The sequence below is a fragment of the Dasypus novemcinctus genome, chromosome 28 (assembly GCF_030445035.2).
Source record: "Dasypus novemcinctus isolate mDasNov1 chromosome 28, mDasNov1.1.hap2, whole genome shotgun sequence".
Taxonomy (NCBI): Eukaryota; Metazoa; Chordata; class Mammalia; order Cingulata; family Dasypodidae; genus Dasypus; species Dasypus novemcinctus.
Window position 1 is genome coordinate 13,697,340 of NC_080700.1, and position 8,145 is coordinate 13,705,484.

Consider the following 8,145-nt stretch of genomic DNA (forward strand, 5'->3'; position numbering starts at 1 on the left):
CCAGGCAGGAATGACCCTCTCCAATTCTTCCATCAGAGAGTTTTTGAGGGCAGTGGATCAACGGAACTTGCTCCATGTGCTGGAGATCTTCTACATTCACCTCCTGGACACACAAGTGATTTCCTCCATAGTGAATTCCTCCTTCAATCACACAGTTTCAACTTGAGGAACACACCAGCAATATGCAACTTTCTCTTTACAGAAACTCAACATGAAAGAAAATAATACTACTGACAAAATTGTTCCTATACTTAAGAGACTTTTGTATATGTTCATTATTTATTAATCTGTCCTTATAATTATGTTACAATTTTTGTGTTGCTCTTATAAGTATAAACTTTCTTTTATTCTTATCTGTATAATATGTATGACATATGTAATTGTATATTGAACATATATGCAGTTGTCATGAGTTTTTTAAGACAAAAGCATTACACCTTGTAAGAGTATATTGCCAAGAAACCTAAGTTATAAGTAAAACTTAATAGATGTAAATTTTAAAATTTTAATAGATGTAAAATAAAAATGAGATTCTCATCTTTCTTGGGAAGAAGGCAAACAGTATACTTACAAAGAATTTTACGTAATTCAATGGTCTATTTGAAAATAATAAAGAATAAAAATTTAAAGGTTATGTCTTTATATGGAACAGTTTTTATTCCCATGCAACAGTGCTGCAGTATGAGTTCTGTATCAGAAAGAAATCCCTCTTGGACAAGACCAGTAAATCTACATGCCCCATCCCATACCCATCTCTCACTCCTGCTTTCCATTTCAATGACACACCCCCATGGAAAGCTGAGGGAACAGGAAGGAGCTCCTTTCCCGGGGAAACAGCTGACATCACTAAATAATTCTAGTCCTATATATGATGCTAATCATGAAGCCCTGAAGAGAGCTCAGGAATTGTCCTGACCCATCGCCCATATTCATGGTATAAGAAGGAAGGGCTGTGCTCACCCTTGGGCTAATAAAAGTTCATGCCAACAACAGTATTACCTGGCATACTCTCTCTGCCTGGGATTGGGCTTTTATTTCTGGAGATTGGACTTCAGGACCATGTGATCCTCACTATTGAGGTGACCTTCCAAATCTTCATGCTCCTGGAAGTCATTCCGAGAACTTTTACCCTTTTTCACATTGAATACCTTCTTTTTTAAATTTTACTGTGATTTTTTCAATTTATTTTTTTCCCTTTTCCCCTCTCCCCCAGTTGTCTGCTCTCTGTTTCCATTCACTGTGTGTTCTTCTGTGACCGCTTCTAATCTTATCAGCAGCACTGGAAATCTGTATTTCCATTTGTTGCATCCTCTTGTGTCACCTCTCCATGTGTGTAGCACCATTATGGGGAAGGCTGCACTTTCTTTCGCATTGAGTGGCTCTTCTTACAGGGTGCACTCCTTGAGAGTGGGGCTTTCCTATGCGGGGAATACACCTGCCTGGCACGGCATTCCTTGGGGCATCTTCCAGGTGGGCATCGGCCAGCTCTCAACATGGGTCAGGAGGGCCTGGGTTTTAAAATGAAACACACAGAGTTCTCAAAAAATCCTTTTGAAAATTTTTATTAGGTTTAACACCTATATGACTGTAATTACTATTCAAGTTTAAATGTTATCTTCCTTCCTTCCATCTAATTTTTTTTCTCAGTGTTCAATATTGTTATTTTTCACCTGAATGTCTTCTTTGGAATCATAGTCTTTATTCAATCTTATTTTTTCTATTTCTTTAGAAGATATATACTATTTTTACATTCTTTAGTAGTTATACATGAAAGATGTTTTTCTTTGCCTTCACAGATTTAAAGTTAACATCATTTGTTATCTCTTTCCAGATAATTTATCATTTTAACAAGAAAAGTTTTAAGGTTTACTGAAAAATCAATCAGGAAATAGAACACTCTAATGTAACCACCCACATCCACTGCTTCCCTATTATCAACACTGTGCCTGTGTGTGGGAACTTTGATCATTTGTTCAAACAAGTCAGTTGCTCATTTTTTAATTGTGTCATTTGTTGTTTAGGTATTAAGTTGTAGAATCTCTTTATAGATCATGGATATTAAGCCCTTATCAGATCTGTGATTTCCAAGTGCTTCCTCCCAGTAACCAGCTGCCTTTCCACCATTTCAGACCTTACCCCTACCTCATACCTTAAACAAAAATTAACCAAAAGTGATCAACGATATAAAGATAAGAACCAAGACCATAAACCTCATAGAAAAAATATGGTGAAGAATCTTCAAACCTTGCACTGGGCAATGTTTTTTGACTTTACACTGAAACGCTTACAGTGAAAGAGAAAAAGATAAAAGGAACCTTCTCACAATAAAATCATTTCTGCTTGAAAGGACCTGGTCTAGAAAGCAGCCTACACAAGGGATCAAAAGTGCTTTCCACCACTGGCCTAATAGAGAAATGAAAATCAAAACCACAGTGAGATTTCATATCACCCCTACTAGAATGGCCAGTATAAAAATCATCCAGAGACCTGCAATTGTTGGAAAGGATGTGGAGGAAGACAAATGGTCATACACTGCTTGTGCAATGTAAAATGGGGTAGCCACTATGGAAGACACTAGCAGTTTCTCGGGAAGCTAAGGATAGACTTGTTATATGATCGAGCAATCATGCTACGGGGTTCATAATCAGAGGAACTGTAAGATGGGACATGAACAGACATTTGCTCACTGATGTCCATAGTGGCTTTCTTCATAGTTACCAAAGGATGGAGACAAGTTTCTGTCAACTGATGAATGGGTAAACAAAATGTGATATATATATATATGTATATATATATATATATGAATGTAATTTTTATGTAAGAAAGAATGAAGGCCATATTCATGTCACATTATGGAGTTTTGGGAAATAAGCCTGGCACTAAAAGAAAAATAATAATATGATTGCACTCATATCAACTAATTACAAAACACTAGCATATAGAGTTATAATCTACATTTATATATTGGTTACCCGGAGAAAGAAGGAGTGTAAAAATGGGGAACTAACACTTAGTTGTGCAGAAGTTTTCATCAGGTTGATTGGAAATCTTTGGAAATGGATAGAGGTGATGGAAGCACATTATTGTGAGTGTTATTGACAGCACTGAATTACACGTGAACATGTCTTTAAAGGGGAAGTTTTTGGTCATGTGTATCACCAGGAGGAAAGCTAGAGGGCAGAACATGGGTGTAATACAGTGAACCATGTGTGGAGGATGTCTGTGGTTAAAAGTACAAATATAAGAGTGTTCTTTCAAGAGAGACAGCGAATGCACATCACTATTACAGGTACTAACAATAGGATGGAATAGGGGAAAATATAACTAATGAAAACTACAGTCTTTCCTTAGCAGTAATATTTTAATATTGTTCTTCCATCACACTAAAAGTAGCACACCAATGCAAAGTGTCACCAAGAGGGGGTGATATGGGAATGTTATATTTTTCATCAGTTTATATAAACCTAGAACACCTCTCATTAGAAAATCACCAAAATAAATTCATTTTCCTATATGAAGAAAACCAGACACAAAGTAATACAAATGGTAGAGGAATTTTTGTTTAAAATGTAATTATAAATAAACCTGTAGACAAGAATGGTTATTAGTGGCTATGTAGGGCAGGTGAAGGACAGAGGAATTGAGAGGTAGTTGCTGTTGGTTATGGGGTTTTCCATTCAGAATGATGAAAATGTCCTCAAATTGATTATGGTACCAAATGCAATGGATGTGTCATGATGATGGGAATGAGTGTTGCTGGGGGGGGGGGAGAGTTGGTGTGGGGGTGGTGGGGTTGAATGGGACCTCATATATATATTTTTAATGTAATATTATTACAAAGTCAATAAAAAAATTGATTATGGTTATGGTTCCACAACCCTAATTATATTGAGAGCATTGATTGCACACTTTGGATGGACTCTGTGTGATACTATCTCAATAAAATTGCTATAAAAAACTGAACTCCATCAACCCACAGAAATACACTAAAAGACACAGACCCCACCTAATCAGAGTTTCTTAGACAGGTGTATACCCCCAGTAGCTTAAGTGTAAGTAAGCTACCAGGAACCTGGATATTTGAGGAAATTTTTAGTAGGAAACATAGAGATCAAACATGCATACTAAAAAAGGGAGTGGAGCGTGAGCTTGCCTGGTAGTGTCTCTGCAGGGGGCGGCTGGGCAGCGTTGAAGGCTCTTTGGGACCGCGCTGTTTCGGGGATTTTTGCTGGTTGGAAGGTGTCTGGACGTCAATTCGGTGGGAAGGTAACAGAGAGGATACGTCTATAATATATAAACGGAGGTCCCAGCTGGGCGCGGGAAGTTCCCTCCTTGGGTGGGCGGAGCCGCGGTAGCGGGCGCTCCGGCAGCTCCGGAGCCGCGGGCGGCCAGGGTTTTTGTTTTTTTTTTCCTTATTCTAGAGGCTTTGTGGTGCTGAAAAATTCGCGGATACTGGGCTGGCTGGTGAGGGATTGTTGGGACAAGACTCCTTTGCAGATTGATTTGCGGAGACAGACGGTGTTTCCCTGTGAAGCGGGGGACGTTTTAGCCTCCGGACAGGGGGGCTTCCGCCTGGAGCCCCATCCCCACAGGTCCGGCTGCCGATCTGCAACGGAATTGGATTTTGGACAATAAGGGGACACAATTGGGAGACTGTTGTAGGGTGCAGTGAGGGAGGAGGACACGTCTGGAAGCAGATTGGGGAATATTTTGCGAAGTTTGGGATTTCGGATCTTAGAGTCTGTTTTCGGCGTTTCCAGCTGAAGCCCACCCCACCCGGCGGGGCTTGGGATCTGGGTCATTGAACTGGCCGTGGTGTAGAGGCGCCCTCAAGTGGCCGTTGCGTGTGAGCACAGGGAGGGAGCTGTCCAAAGGCTGATACCCTGAGGAGTTAGGTGAATTTCAGAGATCAGACATTCAATATAGAATTCGCCGATCGGGCTTCCCCCACGGGGCTGGCACCCAGCTACGGGGATCCCTGAGGGCTGTGTTGCACTGCGGGGCTCCTAAGCTTTCTGTGGACCAGATTTGAGGTTGCCAGGTCTGGGTCCCCTGGACTCTGGCGGTCCACACCCCAGACTCACACCTCTTGAGTCTTCAGTGTCTCAGACTTTCCACCCCCGAATCCATCACGCCCTGGGGTCTACCTGGGGTCCTTGAGTGCTCTGGACCTTAACGTTGGCGTTTTATCTTTATTGGTTCATATTGTTTTGTTTTTATTTTCACTTTATCTTATTTTCTACTCTTTATGACGCCCTGATTGCTAATATTGCATTATCCTCTAGTCGTTTCTCCTAGCGTGCCCCCCAAAGTCCTTTTTTTTTATATATATATATATACAGTTATTTAGGGGTTTCTTTGCTTGTTGTTTTAGATAGTGTTGTAATTGTGACACGTGTATACCTGAATCTCTCTTCGCCCTATCTGTTTCCCACCGTGTGCCTATCCTCTTTTTCTTTCTTCCTTTCTTCTTGTCTTTCTTTTTTTTCTTTATTATAATTAGTGTTTTTTTTTCCGGTTTTCTCTTTCCCTCTTGTCCCTCATTTTCCACTTATTTTATTTTAATTCAAGTACACAATAGGTGTTACAGGGAACACCTCATATTTACTGGGTTTTCCCATCCTCCACTACCTCATTTCTGTGTGAACTGATTTAGGCTACCTACACTATCCCCCTTCCCCTGCATCTTCATATCCACTATCATCTACTGTCTCTCCTATATTCCACCCCCCACCTCCCATTCTTTGACCCACAAACTGTCTAACTCTTAATTTCTAATACCTTTGTCCTGTTTTCTGTCTGTTATCCACTCTTGAAACTATTACCTTTCTTTTCTTTTTCCCTCTCTCATGAAAACAATAGCTTTGTAGTTCATACCATATTCTGCCTATATTCAGTCATCTACTTCATAAAAGGTACTCTACCTACAGCTATAACTCTATACAATCTACATGAATCTAACCTCCATCCTCCCAGATCTCATATTCTTGCTTTGTTAACATACATTACTAATACTACTTTACACTTTTCCCTTGCTGACACAATTGCCTTTCCCCAACACTAATACTTTCTTCTAAAGTGAACTTAACCAACAACAAGTAACTTGAATAAGAAGAAAAAAGTGACAAAGAGAAGATATAATACCTATGCAAAAATAACAACTAATTAACCTCCAAAAGTAGACAAAGAAGCTAAGGAACTGATTAAATTCGACAAAATAAAGAGATGACCAGAAAGCAACAAAAATCTACAAACCAAACCAATAATCAGGAAAACATGACTGAATCCAATCAACAAACCAATAATCACGAAGGGGAGCAAAACTTGGCACAAGCAATGAAAGAACTCAGAACATTTATCACCGACAAATTTGATGCAGTAATGAAAGAGGTTAACAACATGAAGACATCACTTGGAGGGGAAATTGCAGACATACGCAAAAACATAACAGATATGATGGGAATGAACACCACAGTTCAAGAAATCAAAAATACACTTGCAGCAAATATCAGCAGGCTAGAAGAGACAGAGCAGAGAATTAGTGATGTGGAAGACAGTACATCAGAAATCAAACAGATAGTAGAAGGGGTCAACAAGAAGATAGAAAAAATCCAATTAGGATTTAGGGACCTGAATGATAATGCAAAACGCTCAAACATACGTATTATAGGCATTCCAGAAGGTGAAGAGAAGGGAAAGGGGTCAGAAGGAGTGTTGCAGGAAATAATGGCTGAAAACTTCCCAAATCTACTGAAAGAGACAGATGTCCATATCCAAGAAGCACAGCGCACTCCACAAGTCATAAACCCCAACAGGCCCACCCCAAGACATATACTTATCAAATTATCCAAGGCTCAAGACAAAGAGAAAATCCTAAAAGCAGCAAGAGAAAAGAAAACCATCACATACAAGGGAAGCTCAATTAGATTAAGTGCTGATTTCTCTTCTGAAACCATGGAGGCAAGAAGACAGTGGTATGATATAGTCAAGGTACTAAAGGAAAAGAACTTCCAACCAAGAATACTCTATCCAGCTAAACTAGCATTCAAACATGATGGAGAGTTCAAAATATTCACAGACAAACAGAAACTGAAAGAGTATACCAACAAGAAACCTCCCCTTCAAGAAATTCTAAAGGGAGTTCTGCAGGAAGAAAGGAAAAAACAGGAAAGGCAAAGTTGGAGGAGAGTATAAGACCAACAACAACAACAAAAAAGACAAAAAAATATATACAAACAGAATATGACAAACACAAATCCAATCAAAATATGGTTAACACAAATAATTCCTTGATAGTAATAACACTGAATGTCAACGGATTAAACTCACCTATCAAAAGATTCAGACTGGGACATTGGATAAGGAAATATGACCCATCCATATGCTGTCTACAAGAGACACATCTTAGACCCAGAGACGCATGGAGACTGAAAGTGAATGGCTGGAAAACAATCATACAAGCTAACAATAACCAAAAAAAGGCAGGAGTAGCTATATTAATATCAGACAAAATAGACTTTAAATGTGAAACAATTGTGAGAGACAAAGAAGGATACTACATTTTAGTGAAAGGGAAAATCTGTCAAGAAGATCGAACAATCATAAATATCTATGCCCCTAACAAGGGTGCCTCTAAATACGTCAGGCAAACGCTGGAAAAACTAAGTGAAAGAATAGATACATCTACAATTATAGTGGGGGATTTCAATACACCACTATCAAATCTGGACAGAACATCTCAAAAGAGAATCACCAAAGAAACAAAACATCTGAATAGTATATTAGAGGAGCTCGATCTAATAGACATATATAGATCGCTACACCCAAACATAGCAGGATATACATTTTTCTCAAGCGCACATGGATCATTCTCCAAGATAGATCATATGCTAGGCCACAAAGAAAGGCTGAACGAATTCAGAAAGATTGAAATCATACAAAACATTATCTCTGACCACAGTGGAGTCAAGCTGGAGATTTGCAAGGGACAGAAGCCCAGATTTCACCCCACGATTTGGAAATTAAACAGCACACTCTTAGAAAAACAGTGGGTCAAAGAGGAAATCTCAAAAGAAATCAATGACTACCTTGAAACAAATGATAATGACAACACAACATACCAAAATTTATGGGATGCAGCAAAAG